Source organism: Chinchilla lanigera, unplaced genomic scaffold, assembly GCF_000276665.1.
Source record: "Chinchilla lanigera isolate Chin_1 unplaced genomic scaffold, ChiLan1.0 scaffold00006, whole genome shotgun sequence".
Lineage (NCBI taxonomy): Eukaryota > Metazoa > Chordata > Mammalia > Rodentia > Chinchillidae > Chinchilla > Chinchilla lanigera.
The window spans coordinates 12,952,500-12,974,198 of record NW_004955407.1 but is presented as its reverse complement, the minus strand read 5'-3'; the positions used below and the strand labels follow the sequence as shown (position 1 = coordinate 12,974,198).

Here is a 21,699-nt window from a genome sequence, read left to right as displayed (position 1 = left end):
TGAAAGCCAAACAAATAAACAAAAAACAAAAACCTTTTATTATGTCACATCTTCACTCCAGATCTTATAATAACTAGTCAGTTTTTACTACTACTGTTCAGCTCAAGGATACTGATGTGGCAATTAAGATGTCTTAAGAACATGGGCTGAGAAGTTAGAATGCAGGTGTCTGAACTTTGATTATTGGTTTATTAGCTGCATATGTTAGGCCAGTTACTTTATTACACTGCATTTCATTAGCCTCCTCAACCTATGAAATTCAGATACCAATGTTTTCCACTTCCGAGGAGAGGTACTGAGGATTCAGTAAGCTAATATACAGAATAAATTTAGAATGGTGCATTTCAGATGGTAAGTGTTGAATAAATTTTAGCTCTTGTCATCATCAATATCATAATAATTATTTTTAACCTGCATCACATGCTGGACAAGCCATACTTGCGGTTTGGGAGAATGTCTACTTTAATACACATCCAAGAAATTTGCAGAGTTAGGAACTTAGAGAAATTGGACTTAGATACATTCCTTTTCAGATTTTCTGGCAGAACTGTGTTGGCTGTGTGTGCTTTGGTTAACAACTTTCAGAGAACATTCAACAGTGATAGTTTACTCAATCAGAGGAAACACTGACCTTTAATCACCCTCCTCAAAGAGATACTTTGGTGCTGAGTCATGAACTTCTGTTTTATTCCATAAATACTGTTTCTTCTGGAGAAATTGTTTTTATTCTCAGCAAGTCTCAAGGGTTTATTTTTTAAATAAAATTGGAATGTTATGAATCCTAAACTAAATTTGGCAAAAATTCCTTTGCTTTCTGAAAATAGCCTTCAATTGCACATGGTAAATTGCATACCCATTTTATCTTTATTCCATTAAACCATCACACTCTCGTTCCAGCTGGTTTATTTTACTGTCTCCAAAAGCTTCTAGGCTAATTTCTGCTCTACTGTTTGGCTCCTGCTGCTCTTCCTAACTCATGGAAGCCAACTGCATGTTCTATGTGTTTTAGACTCTTTCCATTGTGGGCTTTCATTCATTTAACTGGGACTCAACATCCCATATGTTCCACCACTACTGAGAGGCTCTGAGGATCAAGAAAATGCGTTGTCATTTGCTATATAAATAATTAATTAAGAAGTTCATGAAAGTATGCCAGAGGACTGTTGAAGAAGATTGGTAAAGAAAGCCTCTATGGGGAAGAGGCATTTAAATCTGAGACTTAAAGAATGAAAAGGAATCAGGTCAGCAAAGCTGCAGAGCCAGAGAGAGCAGAGGATATCTGCAGCTATGAAAAGAGTGATTTAAGTAGAGGAATTTAGTACTTTCCAGCATAAGATGAGAAGCGTGGAGTGATCGAAGAACTGAAAGAAGACCAGCGTAGAATGTAGTCTAGATAACTAAAGGAGTAGTCATGTTATGCAATTGGCTTGTTAATGATTTGGGTCACCTAAGAAGTGCCAAGAATTTGAATTCAAGATTATGATATACAATAGTGATAAATATTTATCTTACTGCACTCTTATCTACTTAATCTTGCAGTTCCCAAAAACTGATAGGGAGATTCCTTTTAAAGGTCTCTAAGGTAGACATCTTGCCACTTACTTCTTTTGAATTCCTCATGGAAATATAGTAGACAGTCATGACTACTTGTGATCACAGGATTTCATTTTAATCCTAGTCAGCCTAACTTGTTTTGACTGTAGTAATGGACACACATAGACAGTATTGTCACAATAGAAATTTTCAAATGATCTAGATATCTGAATAGTTACTTGGACTACATGATTTTAATAAATGCTTTTAATCAAAAGACAACTCTGTTTCTTGACTAAGATTTTAAATGATTAAAACTTGAAGGAAGATGCTCTAATGTAAACATTATATGATTCCCTAGGACATACAGATTTGGTGAATACTTAATCGTAAATAAAATAAGGTAATAAAAGTGGCTTAGCTCCAGCTTTGCTGGAGAAAGAATGTTAAGAAAGTCTGGTGAAATATAAACAGTATAGGTCTGTTTTAGTATCTCAATTCAAAATTTCACAAGTTCTAAAATTCTTAACACAAAAGCATAATAAACAGAATAGTCTTGATTTATGAACATAAGACATAGAAAAACATAGTGTCTATAAAACTCTGAGTTAAAGGAGAGAACCACACAAATCTTTCAACATTAATATTCTTTGTTTTTTACTTATAAACCTGTTAATAAAATGTTTAAAAAAAACCCTTGAATATTAACGTTTTAGGGTGACACAGACAGAAACAGAGAGACATAGATAGAGATTGAGAAAGCCAGTGCACAAGCTTAGTCTTTAGTAAAAAAACCAACAAGGGCAGAACCTCCTCTTGTTTAGCTATCTGCATATCCTACAGTACAGCTCTTTTGTGAAGCATTCTCATTAGATTAGAGTTCAAGGCCATTGTGCCAATCAAGAGGAAAGGGAAAATGGAACCTTCAAGCTTTCATCCTAGGGCCTCATTTACCTACTAATTACTGACAAAATCATTATAAGGCCCGCATCAGTTAATACACCACTCATTTCTGTTAACACATGAATGCTGTCAGAAGCTGTAGTGTGCTATTTAGGCTGCTATTTATCAGAAAACTTAAATGTGTTTCCAGTTCAGTTAACAATCCAAGATCAATCTTTCTTCTTAAATTAATCCAAGCAAAGTAAACAGACCAACATCAATCTACACAATACACCCATATGACTCACTACTAAGGTATATGTTGGAATATTTTACATTCAAAATAGGGGATCTGAAAGGTCTAAATAGCCTTGCTTCTAATCTTAAAATCTCTTTGTGCAGCAAACAATTCAATATCTTTTTTATATCTAAACTAACCAGGGAAATGCAAATTTTTGTAGCTGTGTGGCAAAATCGATGTTACAGGTAAAAAATGTTGACGCTCATATAATTTTGGACCCAGATGTTATTATTACCAATGAATTTTACAAATTATTTTTCTCAGAAATTAAACACATATTAAACAACTTAACAGCAAACTAAAGGACAGAAAAAGTACGAAGTAAATACAGTTGACTCTACAACTTCTTTTGCATATAGACATTTGCATCAGGAAGAAATAACAATTCTTATATGTGTCTTCATATGTTTTTACAGAATATTTTCATTTGCATGAAGCTTTCCTTCATTTAGAAAAGATTTTCCTCTGTTTACATCAAGTAGTTGAGTGCTGCATATAGATTTACTAATTCATGAGAGACAACTGATGTATTTTTAGGGATTTTGTGAGCTAGTTGTAAAGTGAATCTAATATTTAAGATTGAATTATATAAATATATAATTAAGAAGAATGCCTTATTTCCTAATTGTTTTAGTATATTTTTGTAATTATGCTCTTATATTAGTTCAATATTTCATGCCTGTACAGTATAAATTCTACATGGTACTCTACAGTGTTTTTCCAAATGTCTCTTCTCCTGTTTATACTTGGTGACATCACATTAGTAACCACGGTATAAGTATGTAATGCCATGGAAAGTAGGAAAATAGTGCAGAAAATCAGGTCTTGATTTATGATTTTGTCATGTTATAGATTTAAAGTGGCAAAGAAAATGTTAACAGAACAAGATTAAACCTGAAATTATATCATGTCAGTACCCACTGCATTATGAATAAACACAGAGATAAAAATGCTTCCATTATTAAAAAATGTTAGCTATTTCATAGAAATTATTAGCGTTATTGATATGCGTGTATATGTACACACTTATGTACAATTTTACATATATATTTATTGGTAGACTGTTTTGTTCTTCTAGGAATTGAACCCAGGGCTTGACGTGTACTGAACATTTGCCATTGAAATACATCCATGTCTATTATTATACTTTTGTCTTGTTATCATACAGGAAAAAGCAGAATTCATGTGAGAGCTAGAAATTCAACTCTTTGTTGACTCTGGACAACAAAAATCTTGGAAAAGTAAACAAAACCAGAATCTGGGAATCAACTGAGTTTGAAAATACAATAAAGTGTGGTACATGATACTATTTATAAGTTATGTGGTATACATCCTTATATTAGTATCATATAAATACGCACACATATACTCATCCATACATATCTTTCCTTTCGAAAGTACACTAAATCATATCACTGCTTTATTGATATATAAAATGAAAGAAACAACATGGAAGTTAAAGTATGTGATGAAAGAATTGAAAGGCACAGAAGTGTAGGTAGAACTGGGACTTTTAGGGATAAAAACAGCTGTAGCAAAATTTTGTGAAATCTACTGACTTTATATGAGTAAATTAAATTTGCTTTAACTTTCCCAATAACTACTTGGATAAAGGGACCCAGTAATCAGTAAATTAACATGTTTAACAGATGTAAATACAGTAACACCAGGTTCACAAATGCTTCTCCTCATGAACAATTCAATTCACAAATGTAAGCTCTCGAGAAAATTTTCTTCTGTTCATGAACTCAGTATTGGGCAATGAACATGACCTCAACTGTCTTCCCCAGAATCATGGAAAGAATTAAGTTTGTGAGCTGAGATACAGTGGATATTGATTACTTAGGATAAGCTATTTGTGGTCCTATTTTTGTTTGTAGGAGCTTGGGTTAAATCCTAATAATCATGGGCTATTTATGAATGACTATAAAAGTACCTAAACAATTAACAAACTAAAAGAAATAATTATCTTTGATAACTAAAAGTAACACACCTTTACTGTATTAAACTCAAAAAATTATGTCCCCAAAATTATTCTTGTACTTACTGGTTCTCGTGCGAGCAGTATGCATGGAAAAGGGCTCTTTCTGGACCTTCCCAGTAAGGAGGACACATACTTAACACAAGACAATTGATTACAAAGCCCTGAAGCTGTCTTTATTTTTATTAATTAGGAGAAATCTCAGAAATTTTATATGTAGTTATTTTAAGGTAGAAGTACCAAACTTCATTGTTTCTGATTATAAATATGTATGTTATTATTTTCAGTCTTATATCCTGAACTACCTTTCCAACTATCCACCTGACAATTGTGTTTGTGATTATACTTAAATTATCACCATTTCTAGGTTGTGTCATACATTTAAATATGTTGTCTTTTGCTTATGACATTTACTCTTTCTGTCTGAAAGACTTTTCTACCCTTATTTCCAATCTAGGAATTGTTTATACTTCAAAACTCAGGTATAAGTGCTAAGTCTTGCTCCTTCTCTTGGGCTGAGTTGATAGCTTTTTCTTTTATTCATCCTAAATGATATTTCTTATATATTTACTTTTAAGTAACTTTTTAAGCTCAGAATGTCAGTTGATCTCAAATCTGTCTCTACTAGCCTGTTGGTGTTCAAGAGGAGTGCTATGTCTCTGGATTTAACACTAAGAATCAGAGAAGTACTTTGCATGGATTAAGTGCTCACAAATGAATGCCAGTTCCACACCAATGTGCAATGAGTTATTGAAGGAGTCACAACTTTTAAAATATTGGGAGTGTTTTCATAACTTACAATGAACGGCATACACTTACAGCAACACCAGGTTTCATTTTCCTCCAAATAATGACAAGTAGTGAATACACTTGCAAATAAACAGATTTAAGAAAGTTTACTTCTCAATGTAGGATAAAACTGAGTTTGACATGGTCTTTTTAACTTCATTTTTAAAGGCTCATTAGGTTGATATTTTATTTTAGACTTCAACTTCTATCTTACATTCAGTAGAAACACCAATCAATCCTGATTTATCAAATATAAAATTAAACTACTATAAGATTTATTGATAACTTTATACCCACTTGTACTTTTTCACAGTAATCTAATATTGAGTTTTAGTCATTCTGAGCCTGTTACAATTTTGCACTGCTTGCATCAAAGTGCCTATCTTCCTCATACTACTGTTCTTTCAATTTCTAGAAAACTTTGTTTGAATTTAACTGGGCCACATTGTCCACAAATATACATTAACATTGTATAAAATACTTGCATATTACAATGAATTACTAATTTACTGTGATGCTCAGAAAAGTTATACTGTAATAAACACAATAGAAATTTCTCCTTATGATTGCAGAGATTTATCTATAACAGACTCTTTTTATTTGACTGTGTAATAGAATGATTTGTAGCTGCAGTGAAGACCATCAGTAACTTTGTGAATAGTATTGGCATGTAGTTCTCATTTCCCTCATCCTTACATTTCAAAGCTATAGAATGAAAGGTTATGATGCTATACATGTGTTGTGTGAATTGTATAACTTCATCTTTTAAAATCAGAATTACAATTTTAAAAATAGTGCACATAGCAAGACAATGTTCTATTTACCTTCTCCTTTTCCCTCCTCCTCCTTCAACCCACACCTTAAAGACTTGGCTAATCCTCCAGTTACCCTGGGATAGGGGTCATTTTGGTTTTTATATGTAAAAATCAGTGAAAAACTGGAACTCAGCCAGATTGCTACACCCAAGGGAAGTTTAGCTGCCTAAAATCTTCCAGGCTATAAGGTTGTCAAGAACGTTCATGAAGTTTAAGAGTGCTTTTGAATGACATAATTTTGCAAGGCACGCCTATCTTTCGTCTTTATATTCCCCAATGCATATTTATTTCACTTTGTATATCCACTGATTAAGCTATGGTTTATGTCTTCTCTCTCTGGTTAAGATCACAACCTAGAGGCTGGGGATATAGCTCAGGGGCACAAGCGCCTGCCTGGCAAGTGCAAGTTCCTGAGTTAGATTTCTGGTACCAAAAAAAAAAAAAAAAAGGACCACAACCTAAAGTAAAAATCATCTATTTGGCTCAATTTCCAAAATAATATTAAGAAACAGCTAATATGTAATGTTTTGGAATCAAAACTATTTATACTAGTACTTTCCTCCATTTATTTAAACAATTTATAGGCTTCATGTACATTTGGTGATTACTGTTTTAACCAGTATCTTCTGCGTTCCTGTTCAGACTGCAACAGTATCTACTTTAGGATTCACCTAAAAATAGTTTTTTATTTTCCATGAACATAATTAAAAATCCTGTCAGCAACTGCACACCTCTTGACTTGCAAAAACTAATAGTTTTAATGCCACTTAGGACTTCCTGAAGTCATTAACATATTAAGTGTCTGTCTCAATGCAGAATATGGTTAAAGTAATCTATTTGCTGGGGGGTGTATAAAGGAGATGTTAGAAAATTCTGAATGAAATATTTTATAAGATTTTAATTTTTATGTATAATTAATTCAAAAATTTCAGTTTTTCTATGATCTTTTTCATTTCCAGATGGCTAGCTTAGCTTCTCCTAGCTTCTGGAGGCAGGGAAATGAGCTAACAAGAAAGCTCAGATTTTCTTTTCTAACCATTTGAATAATAAACTTAGGGTCAATGTTAATAAAAATCCAGGACTGTGTTCACCATGTAAAATCAGTTGTACATTTAACCTTTTCTGAAATAATTAGGCCTGGTTGTACTATTGATCTTTATCAGTTGCTCAGTGCCTTGGCTTTACCCATAAGTGCAAGGTCTGAGATAGAATACTGTTCTGCCACAGACCAGGGCTCCTTCTAATAACCTTCTCCTCCCTACAAGATCAAGGGTCTAGGGGTACACAGGATGGGCGGACCTCTTACCCAAACCTTTCCCCTGCCACCTTGTACTCCTGTCACTCAACGGGTTCCATTCCCTCCCTCCCCACTGCAAAAGGCTGTACATAGTACTTGTTTCTCATCCACAGAGGGACAAAATTACTGAGTTACCTCATATTTGAAAGAAATGTAAGTGATTTGAGAAAGTATGAATGGCTCTAATTACTGAAGTTTTTTTTTTTCCGTATAAATTGAACATGGCTTAAGAACATTGCTGGAATTAGTCTGATGTTGTCCACCCTTGTCCTGCTTGGTTTTCCAGGAAAAATAATTGTCTTCTGTTGCCTGGGCTGTTTCCTGAATTATGTACCTTTTAACCTTCATACATTGTGCTTATTATTTAAGATTGTGTACAAACATGACAACCCTGTACTATTTTGTTCTTCTGATGTGTAATTAAAGAAATGATATCAGACTTCTTTTTCAGCACTGATTCTTTTTTGAAAAGCTATAAAGCAAAATATATTTGTTTTATTGTATATAAGTTCATGTAGACATTAGAACTGTTTTTGTATCCTGCAAGGATGAGGGACATTTAAAGTAAAAAAAATTAAGTTATTACTAAAAGTTGGAATGGAAATATGAACTTTCACCTAAATTTTTGACACTTTGATTACTTATCTATGTCTATACTTATTTATCTAAAGCTAAACATTTCTTGTAAATAACTCCTCATTCAATAGAACTACACATTTTATTCCTTTCTTTTTCTAGAGTTCCAATTTATTTGTGTAGAATATGAAGATATAATGAGCAAAATTAGTGTTTAAAAGATTAGTATATTTTAGACAATCAGAAGCGTATCTGAAAAAGAGTAGTAAATAAAAAATTTTGGTAATGTAAGAATTTATTCTCAAAAGCACTATCAAGAAATTAATTGGATATGTTTCTTTGGATTCCCGGAATGTACATAAACATCCACATAATGAAAGAGGAATTAGTAGTCTAGGCTCTTTTTCCTTATTTGATTAACATGCCCATTTCAGAAAAGAAAAAAAACAACAACACTGGTGAGAGATACGACTTTTGAATGAAAAGAGGGGAGAAAAACCTCGTAGTGTCACAGATGGCTGTCAGAATAAAATGAAGCATGATTCTGTTGAGGGAATCAAACATCAGTGTGAAATCTGAACAGAAAGGCACAGAGCAGAAGGCAACATTTCAAAAGGCATTTGGCACCAAGTGGCATTGTGAGGGTTAATTTACTGCCAAGAGCTGCCTGGGCTTTCATTCTCCAAAGACACACAATAGACAGATCCCCAAAGTGCCCATCATAATCACAGATGCTGGGGGATTAATGCTAAGATGAAAGCTTCATGAATATTAAAGATATCAAACCTGCTAATGATGTAGCAGAGTTTGGAATAACATTCAATCTCAAAATCTGAGAGTGTGGCACGCAGGCATAGTAAGACACTGTCTTTTAAAAACTGATTAAAACCTACTCAATTCGTAACAGAAAGAGGCTTATGCATATTAGGACCTGAATTGGCTGCCAAACTTTACAAATTGCACAGACTAATTACCATAATTAAGCCTTGGATTGTGGAAGAAAATTCCATTTATCTCAGGCTGACTCAGTGGAACTTCAACAAAGAAAGAACTGACATCAGATGGGCTTTCCCCTCCAATGATATTTCAAAGCCCTAAAAATAAACAAACAAACAAAAGACGCCCCTCCTCCTCCAAGGAGGAGTAGTAAGCATTCCATTTCAAGAGGAGTTGAAGGAAATAATTGTGCAATGTTAGAAATACTATTTTAGGTAGAGTCTACTGTACGTGAGAATTTACATATATTTAAATGTAGAGTTCTTTAGTTAAAAAAACTTAAGTATACCAATTTATGTAGCAGAATTGGTAAACATTTGTGTGAATTTTGATTCACTACACTGGTTTAAAAATAGTTCTGCAGTACAACCATGATTTAGAATTTAGTTAGCTGTTTCTGAAAGAGGTAAAAATGTGATCACTTCCTAGCTATCTTAAGTCTCTGTTATTTCAGACATTAGTAATAATAGAGGTAGACCACACTAGATATTTTTTATGTTTAAACTTTCTTAAAATATTTTTAAGCAATTATTCAACTGATATGCTTTTATTTTGTGCCATTTGTCATCTATCTAAAATTAGGATTAACTGAACTATTGTTTACCTGTATATCAGTTAACTTTTTAAGAAAATAAAAGCAGTCATGATAATTGTCATTTTCTTTATGGTGCTAAAATTGCTTCAACTATGGATATATTTTAAACTCATTTGAGACATTGCACAAGAGTTATGCCTGATTATAGAAAACACCATGAATAAATGATTTTTAATCAGTGCTGAACATTTCATTTATATTTTGTAATGTATTGATCTTGAATTACAGTATAATATTTGCAAGTTTAGTTTACAGTAATTTTTTATAGTATTTGGAAAATTGGCTGTAGGCTGACTTTATTGGTTGACATACAGAAATGCTTTTGGTGTGCTTTAGATTATAGTTTAATACTTTTTAAAAATTGTAGTTAACTGACATCTTAACTCATATCTTTTAGGCACTAGTGGCCTCCAACTTCAACTGATTCACTGTCCTCAGCAATCTGTTCTTCATTTACTTGAGACACAAATATGCTGTGTTCTTCACTTCCTCTCACTCAATAAAGTCTTCAGGATGAACCCCAAATGCCTTAGTGTAGAATACAACTCATTATATCGGCCATGGTGTATGGTGCAGTCTTCATTTCATTTAACTCCTTTTCATTCCTTCATTCTTTTATCCTCTCCATAGGTGTCTCTGGAATGCCAGTGTTTCAGGCACTGCAACTGCTTCTGGAGATAAATATCTAACTAAAGATATGTTCTCCTTGCTTCAATAGAGATTGTAGTTTAGTGGAAGTTAAATCAATTTAAAACAATCTTCCTCTTTCTCCTTCCTCTCTACCAGCACCCAACACATGGACACACTCAATCACCTGAATTGCTGAAGGTGTATAGGTAGTATAGAGTAGTAGCTAAGAGTGTGAATTATGAAGTTGAATTCAAATTTTAGTTTCTTTTCTTAGTGATGGTGTGCACTTGGGAAAGTTAATCCATCTTACGTCTAAGCATTCCAACCACTGGCACATAGCAATAATAGCTATCCTTACCAGTGGTAAGGTTAGTGCTGCGAGACAGGACGGAGAGTTAAGAGAGCTTGTGACTGGGCTAGAAGGGTGTTGTATTTTGGGATTTTGCAAGGTCAATAATACAGGACACTTAATTTATAAGATTATTCTACAATAGTCACCCAAAGAGCCATATACAAAGAGAGTGCAGGAAATCTGTCCACACACTAAAACCAAAGAATCCAGCTGAGGGCCTGGATCCCATCACAATGCACCCCACAAGTCTAACTGGAGGCCAATGACCAACAATGTTAAATGCAGGCCTGTTTCACAGATTTGCACGAAGAAGGCCCCAAGGTCAGTGGTGGAAGCTAGAAAGCCTGTCCCAGCAGAATGAAGGATCTGTGCTAGCAGGCTGAGGGATCTGCACCGGAGATAGGAAACGACGCCCAAGGTAAGAACCAGAGCATCCCCCAAAATTACCACAGCTATTCTCAACAACAGTGAGGCCCTGAGCTTCTCCAATGATGAGAACAGCCGAGTCTATATTAGGAAAGCCAGTGAATAAGCTTTTCCAGGACGTTGAACAAGTGCGCCATCTTCCCCTCTCAAACCAGGAAGCAATGCTCAAAGTAAGGACCAAAATAAACCGCAGCCATTCCCAGCAACAACATGGTCCTGAGCTCCTTCGATGATGAGACCAGCCGAGTTCATCAGGAAAGCCAGCCTGACAAGCTCCTCCAAGAGAACCAACAGCAGCCCCAGGAATACCAACAGCTCCCAACTGCTTTCAACATCTACTCTGCTTCTCCAGTTCTGCCTCTCATGCTGCCGGCAACAATACTCAGACAGGACCCCCACCCCCAGCGCCATGCTGGCTAGTTCAGTTCAGCTAGGTGTTACAAGCTGGCCACCATTTGTCGGTTTACCACAGAGGGCTCACCCTGTCTGAGGAGTCAGCAGGGGCTTTTCTTATAACTACAGCGGTGATTTCGAAAGGATCCACATCGGAACAGGTGGGGGAAGGATGAAGGGTGATCATTTTCCATTCAGAAGGCACTTTCCTGAGAACACCCTGTGGTGTGATAGAACCCCAGTAAGGGTACAGCCCAGAGGAAAGTGTGTTCAGTGAGGCTGCCACCCTAGTGTGTATCTGTGGAAGTTCTGCTCTCCCTATTGCTTTTAACTTCCCTCAAGTTCTGTTTCCCCAGGCCGTCTGACTTTCACAGTCATTTCTGGCAGCTTCTCTTCCTTCACAGGCATTTCTGGCAGCAAGCCTCCTCCTGGATTCCACTCTCAGCCCTCCTTCTCCTCCCATGCTAGATCAGGGGCTTCTGCTCCACCTCGTGTCAGGACACCCATTACTCCATCTGCTGTGTGTGCTACTAGAAGGGGAAGTACCCAACCACAGGGCTTTTGCTTAATTATACCTGTGTTGATACTGGCTTGCTACCAAGAAGGGCCTTGCATACCACATGTGCTAAGGTGTAAAGTTTTACCGAGTAAGTGAATTACAATATGCACTCTCAGAGCATGGCCTCAATTTAGAACACAAGCCTAGGAGATGTGCCTTGACTGCTGATGGGGTTGTGGCCCGATAAACCAATCCTAAAGTGAAAATATAATAAGTAGAAAATGCATTTAATTCACACAACCTACTGAATACGTAGCTTAACAATACAGCCCACCGTAGATCGCCTTTTCTTCCTGGTGATCTAGTTGCTGAAAAGGAGCCGCGGCTCACTTCTGATGCTGAACATGGAGAAGTCAGCACACTGCATACCCTTAATTCAGGAAAATGTCAAAGTTCAAAATCTGAAGAACAGCTTCTACTGCTGAATATTTTGAGGAGGGTCTCGGTCTTTCTCTGAAACACATGAAGAGAGAAGCTCTGGCCAGGATAAGCTGAAGGCAAGTAAGTCTGTCTGTGGAGGGCGAGACGGCCAGCAATGACTGTGGACTGAAGAAACCCCCCAGCACTCCTCAGTCTCTGGAGGAAGGGCAGTGCAGCTGGTTATGAACACAGAATTAGGGTAAGAAATTCCGCAGAGAGCCCGGATGAGTAGGGAAACCAGAAATGGATTTGAGTTGCTGCTAAGGAACATCCTCCAACTTTAGTGGCAGTGGTGGAAAAGAAAAAGAAAAGAGCTAAGTAGGTGTGTGGTACTTGGGTTAAAGGGAAAGAAGGAGAAAGGGCTTCCTTAAAGAATGCAGCTGATTAGCGGAGGAGCCAGGACTGGGTCCCGTAACCCTCCAGGGTAATCAAAGAGACACACAGCTAAATCGTTCTTGGGGATTAATGTAGACAGGAGCGTCTTCCAGTTACTGGAGATGTAACATTAGTGGATTTTCTAAATTTCTGCTCCCTATGAGGAAGAACAAAACCTTGAAGAAATAAGCAGTATTTAAGAAGTATAAGGTATAGGTGTTTCATCTAAATTTCCTTCCTGGTTTAACTCCTTGGATTTTAGTTTTACAATTTCTTACCATGATGCTGGTATCATCCTTTTCTTTTAACTTAGGTAAGAATATTTTCTTTTCCTAAAAGAAATCTATTTGAAATTACCAGGTACTTATGCTATATAAAAATGCATCATTTTCAATAATTAAAAAGTTTGACTTTTAGTAAACTAAAATCAGGTCTTGATCATCACACCGGAATATATTGTACTATCCTTTTATTGATATGGAGGGCTGTTGGATAGGAAAAATTAAATATTCTCAGCAACACTCATGCTTATTTTTACAAGCAATGGGTCTTCAGAAAGCCCATGATGTATGTTTGTTTAAGGCTTTTGAAGACTCACATTAGCTTATAGGTGATGGCAATTAGAAAGTGACACCATACACTTTAAAACTTGAAGTGATGTTATTACCTGAAAAACCCTATCTTTCTTTTTTGTTGTTAAAAGTTTAAGACAGTTGATTCTACCAAGGTTTTGACACACCTTAGCACACAAGTGTGCTTGCACACATGTACACACACACACACACACACACACACACAGGACAGTAAAAGACAGAGAGATCCAATCATTTATTTTGTATAATGTACAGGTATCAAAGGGAAAAACACTAAAAATTATGTCTTTTATGGGAGGGTGGGTGGGAAATTTTATGTGATACAATTTCCTCTTTAAGATGGAAATTTCACAGGTCTTTCATACGTTTAAAAAAGTAAGAAGATTTTTACAGTTAAAAGGGAAGCAAGAGTCAGGCCTTCAGTCACTTGACAACAACACTAGGTAGAAAAGTCATGTACGAACTCCTGGCATCTATCACATGATGAAAATTTGGACATACCTGTGGCTGATATACATGAAAGAGACAGAAAAATAGGTAGCTTCATCAAAGGAGATGCTACAATGCACTGAAACTTTTTGTAACATTGGTGGTAGGGTGAATCATATTTTTGAGGACACTTTAGGCAATCTTGTTCAATGGGATTCTACAAGCATACCAGCACAGCTTTTGGAAGATGTTGAAAAACAGTGGAACATCTAAGAAAATCAAGTGTGATTATAAGAGAAATTCTTTGAAAGGTATGGGCACACTACAGGAAGAAGCTTGGCCCATATTTATAGCAAAATGATAACACTGTAACACTGGTGGCCCAAGAAGTGGTTATTTCTAATCTGTCTATGGTGTGAAGGTACACAGTTGTCATCCTACCTTATTTCTGAATAAGATATAATCTGATTTGTAGGAAAAAAAACTTAGAACCTAAGGCAACTGACTTGATGGGATGTTAACACATCTGTTGTCAATAAATACGTGCATTGTTGGTATCTTAGCCAATGCGAACTTGTTATTCAATTATTATTAATATGACAGTTAATACTTTACTATATTTCAAGTGAAAACAAAGACATGGTTTAAATTAACTTTTTTTTGTTTCCTCCAGAATTTGGTTCTTTGTAACAGTTGCTTGTCTTACTGAATCCTCAGTGATGTGAAGTAAAAATTAATAAAATAAAAGCACTGGCAAGATGCAGGGAATAGAGTAAACATATGTTTTTAAGTCCCTCAAATAAGAAAGGATTAGGCCACACATTATTGAAAGGGTATTCTCCAGATCATTAATGCTCTGCTCCTGCCCACATTAATTCCTTTAATGGGAAACGTTTTTAATAGACAATCATCCTATCAATAGAAACCTGAAATGTAGCTACTCCTGGGTTTAGAAAGAGAATTCTCCTCTTACTTAAGACTATGTATAAATTCCCAGGGCAGCAGACAGTAACTTGCTGTAAGATGGCCTGGCAGATTACATTCTGAGAATTTTATATTGAGTTGTCATACAACTTAGAGTCGGTGGTGCTTTAAAGAATCAAGAAGACAATGCACAGATTGCATCTGGGGAAAAGGTTCCTGCTTCTTTTGGCCAGTGGGAAGAGTACAGTGAGGTCAGGGCTAGCCTTACTGTGGATGAATCAGGTTATGTGTTTCCTTTAAAAACCAGGGCAGGACCAAATTTAAAAGGAAAAAGATTTTTATGCCAAAACTCTCATTTTTAAGAAGGGGTCTCTTTCTTGTCTTATAACAACTTCCAGATTGACTCAGAACCCTGGAAAAGGGCTCTGAAAGGTAGAGGGAATTGCTAGAGCCCTTGGTGTCTAAGAGTTTTCTTCTATAATCTCTTCCATGTACAGCATTTGAATTCTGCAAACCAGATTGTTTATCAGCACAATGCCTAACATCTCCCAATTTACCTAGAGCAAAACCCGGGCTCCTTTTTTCCTTTTTTGTACTGTGGTCAGATTTCGACTGACCATATTCTAGTTATGGGAAAGCTACAATGGAATTCATTTTCTTTTCTATGTACAATGTGGTTCTGTGAAAATCACAGTGCCTACCAGAGGAAGCAGACATAAAATAGTGCTAATTAGAGAATTCACACTGTAAAAATTAGTAACCTGACCTAGGGAACTCTCTGAAAGGGGAAAAGTATTTAAGGGCTGGGCTTCTTCCCTTGTCTCTCTCTCTCCAGGTGTCCTGGGGCTTTATATTGGTGATAATGATCTACTTTTTCGGGGAACATTTTCTTTTATAAAATGTGGCTCTAGAGACAAAGGTAGAATTCCAGATGGTACTCAGTGGACACCTTGGGACAAAAGGCTTCATTTCTACCCTTTGACCTGCAAAGTGTTCCTGTATTGTGCTAATACTTAGACATGACATTTATATTGCCTGATGACTCTTATAATCTTTATTGACCCTTCCTGATCGAATTTTTGCACAAGATATTTTAATATATATATATATATATATATATATATATATTTGCTAATAACTGAGTTAAAAATTTGAGGAGATTAAAAAGTCACAAGGAGATTTCTGTCTCCAGGACACTTCTTTAAATCTCATTAGATTAGTGAAGGCAGGAAGTCAGCAAGGACTTATGTAACTTGACTAGCAAATTTGAAATCAGTTACCATAGTTTAACATCTATTTCCATTCACAACCATCTGGAATTTTTTTTGGGTGGGTCATCTTGGAGATGCCACACATTAAATGTATTATCTTGTGGTGAGAGGACAGCTTGCTTTCATTTTTTATAGGAGACTTCTTAAAATGACTTTCAGATTATAGAATTCATTATAAAACTTTTTCCTCTTTATATATGTGTATGTGTGTGTGTGTGTGTGTGTGTGTGCGTGTGTGTTCGTGTGTGCACACATATAATGGTCAGATTCTGTCACCATAAATGTTAGATACTTTTCACCTTCCCTAGGTTATTAAACATTATTTAGAATAAAGGATATATTTAAAATGCCAAGTAAAAGACTAGGATTAGGAAGAAATTCAAATTTAAACCCCATATACCCTGAAGTTTAATGATGAGGAACACAAAGATGAAAGAGATTTAGTGATCTGCATTCAAGCTGACCCAGGTCTTTTTGACAGTATTTACTCCATTATCCTGGGGTCCAGTTCCTATATTCTGCCCTGGTGTATATTCTATTCAGAGAAGGCCACTCACAATGACTTTATTTGCTCTTCCACACGTGGGAGCTTATATATTCTCCATTGTATATGTTTATGTTCCATTTCTCTTCTCTTCTGAATAAACTGGGCCCTTCCACTCTGAAATGTTCTGTATTCTCTTTCTAACACTTTGCTTTTGTTTGGCCAAGGCTTTTGTTCATTACTTTCTCCAATACGTCTGTCTTCTCTGCTGTACATTCACACTTCTTTCTAGCTATCGCCATTCACATCCTTATGCTTACTTTGGTAATCACCACATATTCCCCTGCCTGCCTTTTGGGCATGTGCTAGGGTTGGACTTCCCAACACTTCTTTTAAGTTAGATAGGACTATAGAGAACATGAGCAGGTGATTCAAGAGCTCCTATGTGATTCACCAGCCTGTTCCTGCTGGTGCAATAGTGACAGACCCAGGTTGAGGTGTGGTCTCTACCAACCTGGACTTCTGAGGTGCAACTTGAGCAGAGTCCCTTTCTAGTTTTAAGTAGAATTGCATGAGATGAGCTACTCTTTGTATGCTTTTATGAGGAATATTGAGTTGTAATAAAAATAATAATCAATGTAGAGATTTTCTCTGACAGGTCAAATATACAGCATAGTCAGTAAGAACTACGATCCCTTTGGAAAGCTCAGTGAAGAAGCATATTATGGCCTTGAGGCTGATGTGTGTGTAAAACAGTGAAAATACAAAGCATAAACCCTTCCGGTGTTGGTGAGGATTGTCCCTGTATCCTGCAGCTTTAAGACTAATGCTCCCTACAGTGGAACATTCTGATCCTTGGACTTTTGTTAAGATGGAATTGATTCTCTTGAAAGGCCAAATGATCACCTAGGGCAAATGACAGAGAGGAGTTTCTAGACCCTCTCCAATTCCTGTTCAAGTGCTAAGATTCTTTCACTTTCTCTTTCTCTCCTGTGTTGCTCTAGGTCAGTGGTGGTGAACCTATGGCATGTGCGTGATTGTATTTTCCTTTTAAGACACAATATGTTAATGTAAGAATTATTTTTTGTAATCTAAAACCTCAGAATCCAGGTTTAATCACAGGACTGGCACTTTATGATCACTAAGTGGGTCTGGGGTTGCATTTTGGCCACGCAGTCTCACCATCACTGCTCTCGGGTGTCTCCAGAGGTGTAACAGTGACACCCAGGGACCGTTCTTAAACACTATATGATGATGAGAATCCCCACATAATCATTTTAAACTGAATTTTTTTCTCAATTACTGTAAAATTTAAAACCTGGTGCTGAGAATAATTTTTGTCCAACACTGAATAATTCAGTCACTCAAAGAGAAGGCATTGACATGCAAAGTGTTGGCAGAACTCTTGAGCAAAGTTCCAAAAGCAATCCAGAAAACAGATGGTCTCAGGATTAGCGCACTCTGCCAGGATTTCTGGGACACATTTTAATCTGACTAGTACATAATCTGATCTGTGAGATAAAAATTGGCTTTCAGACCCACATATAGTCAAATTCCATAAAAGCAATTAAAACTTATTCTGGCATATTAATAAAACAAACCTGCATTATTCTTATGTGCATTTTATTCAACTTAATTTAGCTCAGATGATTTAATATCAATGTTAGGAAAACTGTCAGATAAGTCAGGAAATCTAGTTCATAACCCTAATCTAGCAACTAATTTCTTTTGTGCTCTCAGGCTAGTACTGAGTTTTGCTAAGCTGAAAGGGTCATTTAAATATTAACATTTGGTGAGTGTACTATTCCTTTGATAAAAGCGAAAGGTTATCTTCTTCAATTTAATTCTGAGTGCAGAATGCTTACAGATTGAAATAGAAAGCATCCAGTCCTTATTTATTGCTGCTCTGCAACAGATATAAAGGATAAAGAGTTAAAATGTATATATAAGTTAAGTGTTGAAAAATTGTGTTTAGTCTTTAGGGAAACAAGATTACTGGTTGTATAACTGTATTTGTAATATTTTTGCACATAAACATCTTTTGAGTGTATGCCTTACTTCTGAATGTAGAGAAGAACGGCTGCTTCTTCTTTGAGCTATTGAATAAAATGAAACCTACCATTTGTTAAATTAATTTTGGGGGCTTGAAGGTACATTTCCCACTTTGTTACTATAGGAATATACTGTAATCATGGTAATATAAGACAATAGAAAATGAAAATATTTTGTGGATGTTGTGTATATATTCACCCGAAACCTTTAACACACATATTATAGTATATGCACTGGAGCTTAATACCTGGTAGGCACATATGCACAAATCCACACATATATGAATTTTTTGTTTATAAAGTGAAATTATTTCTTTCACTCATTTTTAAAACTTATTTTTTATTTTGCTATGTGGATGTGCTTTTATTAAATCAATACCTTTCCAAGAAGACAAGCACATTTTTGGCTAATGTGTTCAAGTCCAATGTGTCAAGGCCACAAAGGTCCTGTATGACTTGTTTCTACTGTATTCCTCACATCTAGCAAAGCTAGGTATTTTACTGATTACTGGGGTCTGAATATTTGTGTTCCCTCAAAATCCATTTTGAAGATCCAGGCATAGTGGCTCATACCTGTAATCCCAGCACTTGAGAGGCTGAGGCAGAAGCAATGTTGTGAGTTCGAGACCAGCCTGGGCTACAAAGTGAGCTCAAAGCCAGCCTGAACTGCAGAGCGAGATCCTGTCTCAAAAAGACAAAAAAATTTCATTTTGATATCTATTCTTCCAGGTAATGGGCATTCAGAAGTGGGGAGCTTGGGAGATGATATCGTAGGGATGGAGCCCTTACGGATGGGATTTGTGCCACTATGAGAGGCCCAAGGGAGATGGATCATACCTTCTACCACAAGAAAGCATATCTCCTGTGAACGAGAAAGGGGAGCCTTGCAGATCACCAAACCTGCAGGTTCTTGTCCTAGGACTTTTTTTTTTTCCTCCGGGACCGGGAACCAAACTCACGACCTTGTGCTTGCCAGGCAGGCGCTTTGCTGCTGAGCTAAATCCCCAGCCCCTTGTCCTAGGACATTCTAGCCTCCAGAACTGTGACAAATAAATTCCTATTGTTTACAACTACCTAGTTTATGGTATTTTTCTTGAAGCAGACTAAATAGGCTCAGACTGAATAGAACACTAAATATTTGTAGAAGGTAATAAAAAATATATTATGAACTAACACTTGTTAAAATTAGGAATAGGGTTATAGAAATATGCTTTAAGGTCGTTCAATATATATCTCAATTGTTAATTGGCAAGAGCCATATAGATATATTAAATATATTAAAGAATTAACAACAAAGATTGACTCTAATATCAGTCTAGGATAAACGGTCCTTGAATAAATAAATAAACAAATATGTGTGTGTATATATATATATATATACATACATATATGAAAATGAAAATGGGATGAATATACTTAGAGAGGGTCAGAATTATCCCTGAGGCCGTGTCACGTAAGTCTATATTACTAGGTAAAGATGATATCATACATGGGTGCCTGGCTGAAGTTCTGAAGAACTATGTAACTCCACTATGTAAAAGAGAATCTAAGTTTTTGATTTAACAACTGTATATTCATGTTTACAAAAGGAAATAAATATATTAGATCAGTAAATAATATTGAAATAATATTTCAGTGGAAAAATATTAAAACATGAAATGGTGTCAAAGTGGCAGACTGATGTAGTAATAAATTTCATCTTATTACTTCAGGGGGATAATAATAATAATAATATATTTCATTCATAACCTGTTTGAATCTTGACGTGGATTTTAAGCTCAATTTGCAACCTTATTTTAAGATGCACATTTAAAGAAATATAGACATAACTTTTTATTTCAAAGAGCAAATACATGATTTAGAAAATATGAATTAAAAAGATGTATTATAATGCAAGGAGGAGATATATTCAAACACTGCTAAAGCATTTTTAAATAGTCTTTAGTGATTTACTGATAATGAAGCAAAAATTAGAACCACATATTTTTCTACTATACTTTCTAGGTTTATAAATTAATTGTTATAGAATTTTATATATTTACTGTTTATTTTACTTGGGATATGTTTTCAGTAGAGGAATATTGTAAATAATGGCTATATTCCCAAAACATCCAAAAAACTTCTAATGTATCAGGAAACAGCACTAGTAGTAACCCCATATATTTTAATTAAAGTTAATCTGCCTTTAATCATGTATTGCGTATTCCACAAGGATTTCTACAGCTATCCCTTTTTACAGAAAAGAAATGAGGATGTTCTAATGTCGTGCTGTCCAGTGCAAATTTTTGTGTTGACAGAAATATCTTTTACAACACACATGCTCTTGGAATGTGGCTAGTCTAAAGAAAAACTAAATTATTCATTTTTTATGTTTGATTTTAAATAGTCACATATGGGTTGTGGCTACCTTATTGAGCAGCACACGTCTAGTTCGTGTTTCTAAGGCTTTATTGCAAACTGTACATTTGAGATTAGAGAAGAGAAGGGATCTGTGCAGAGATGTTTTTATAGAGTGTGCCTTACCGCATAAAGTGAGCCATACTGTGCAACTGTAGAGAAGGAGTGAAGAAACTCAGATCTTCTGACAATGAAGATATGTAAAAAATATGAATTAAATATTGGTTAGCATTTGTTTCTGAGCATGAGAGGTTCTCTGAGCAAATCAGCTCAGTGTAGCTGACTTGGAGATTTATTGCTGCTTTCCTAAAATTATTATTTGACTTGTGAATTGCTTCCTATTAATGTTGTTAATTGTGTTAACATTTGATATGATCTATTGAATTGGTTCTTATATAGGACATAGCAGCAAAATGGTTATAATGTGAATTATCTATCTAGGGAGTGAAGAAGATCCAACAAACTTACTACTGTAATATCAGATGCACCTTGACATCAAGGTTAGGATACACACAAAAATGAGTCCTTAAGAGGGACATATGATCACCCCTTACAAGATGTTTTACAAGATTCTAATATTGTTTGCATTATTTAGATTATATTCCTCATCATATAGTAATAATATATTAT

The 21,699-nt window shown here is 35.6% G+C and overlaps 1 protein-coding gene across 4 annotated transcripts in view; it reads right to left on the bottom strand.

Annotated features, from left to right (window-relative positions):
* Nucleotides 1-21,699, bottom strand: part of Robo1 (roundabout guidance receptor 1) — an 891,813-nt gene that overhangs the window by 511,525 nt on the left and 358,589 nt on the right. The window lies entirely within an intron of this gene.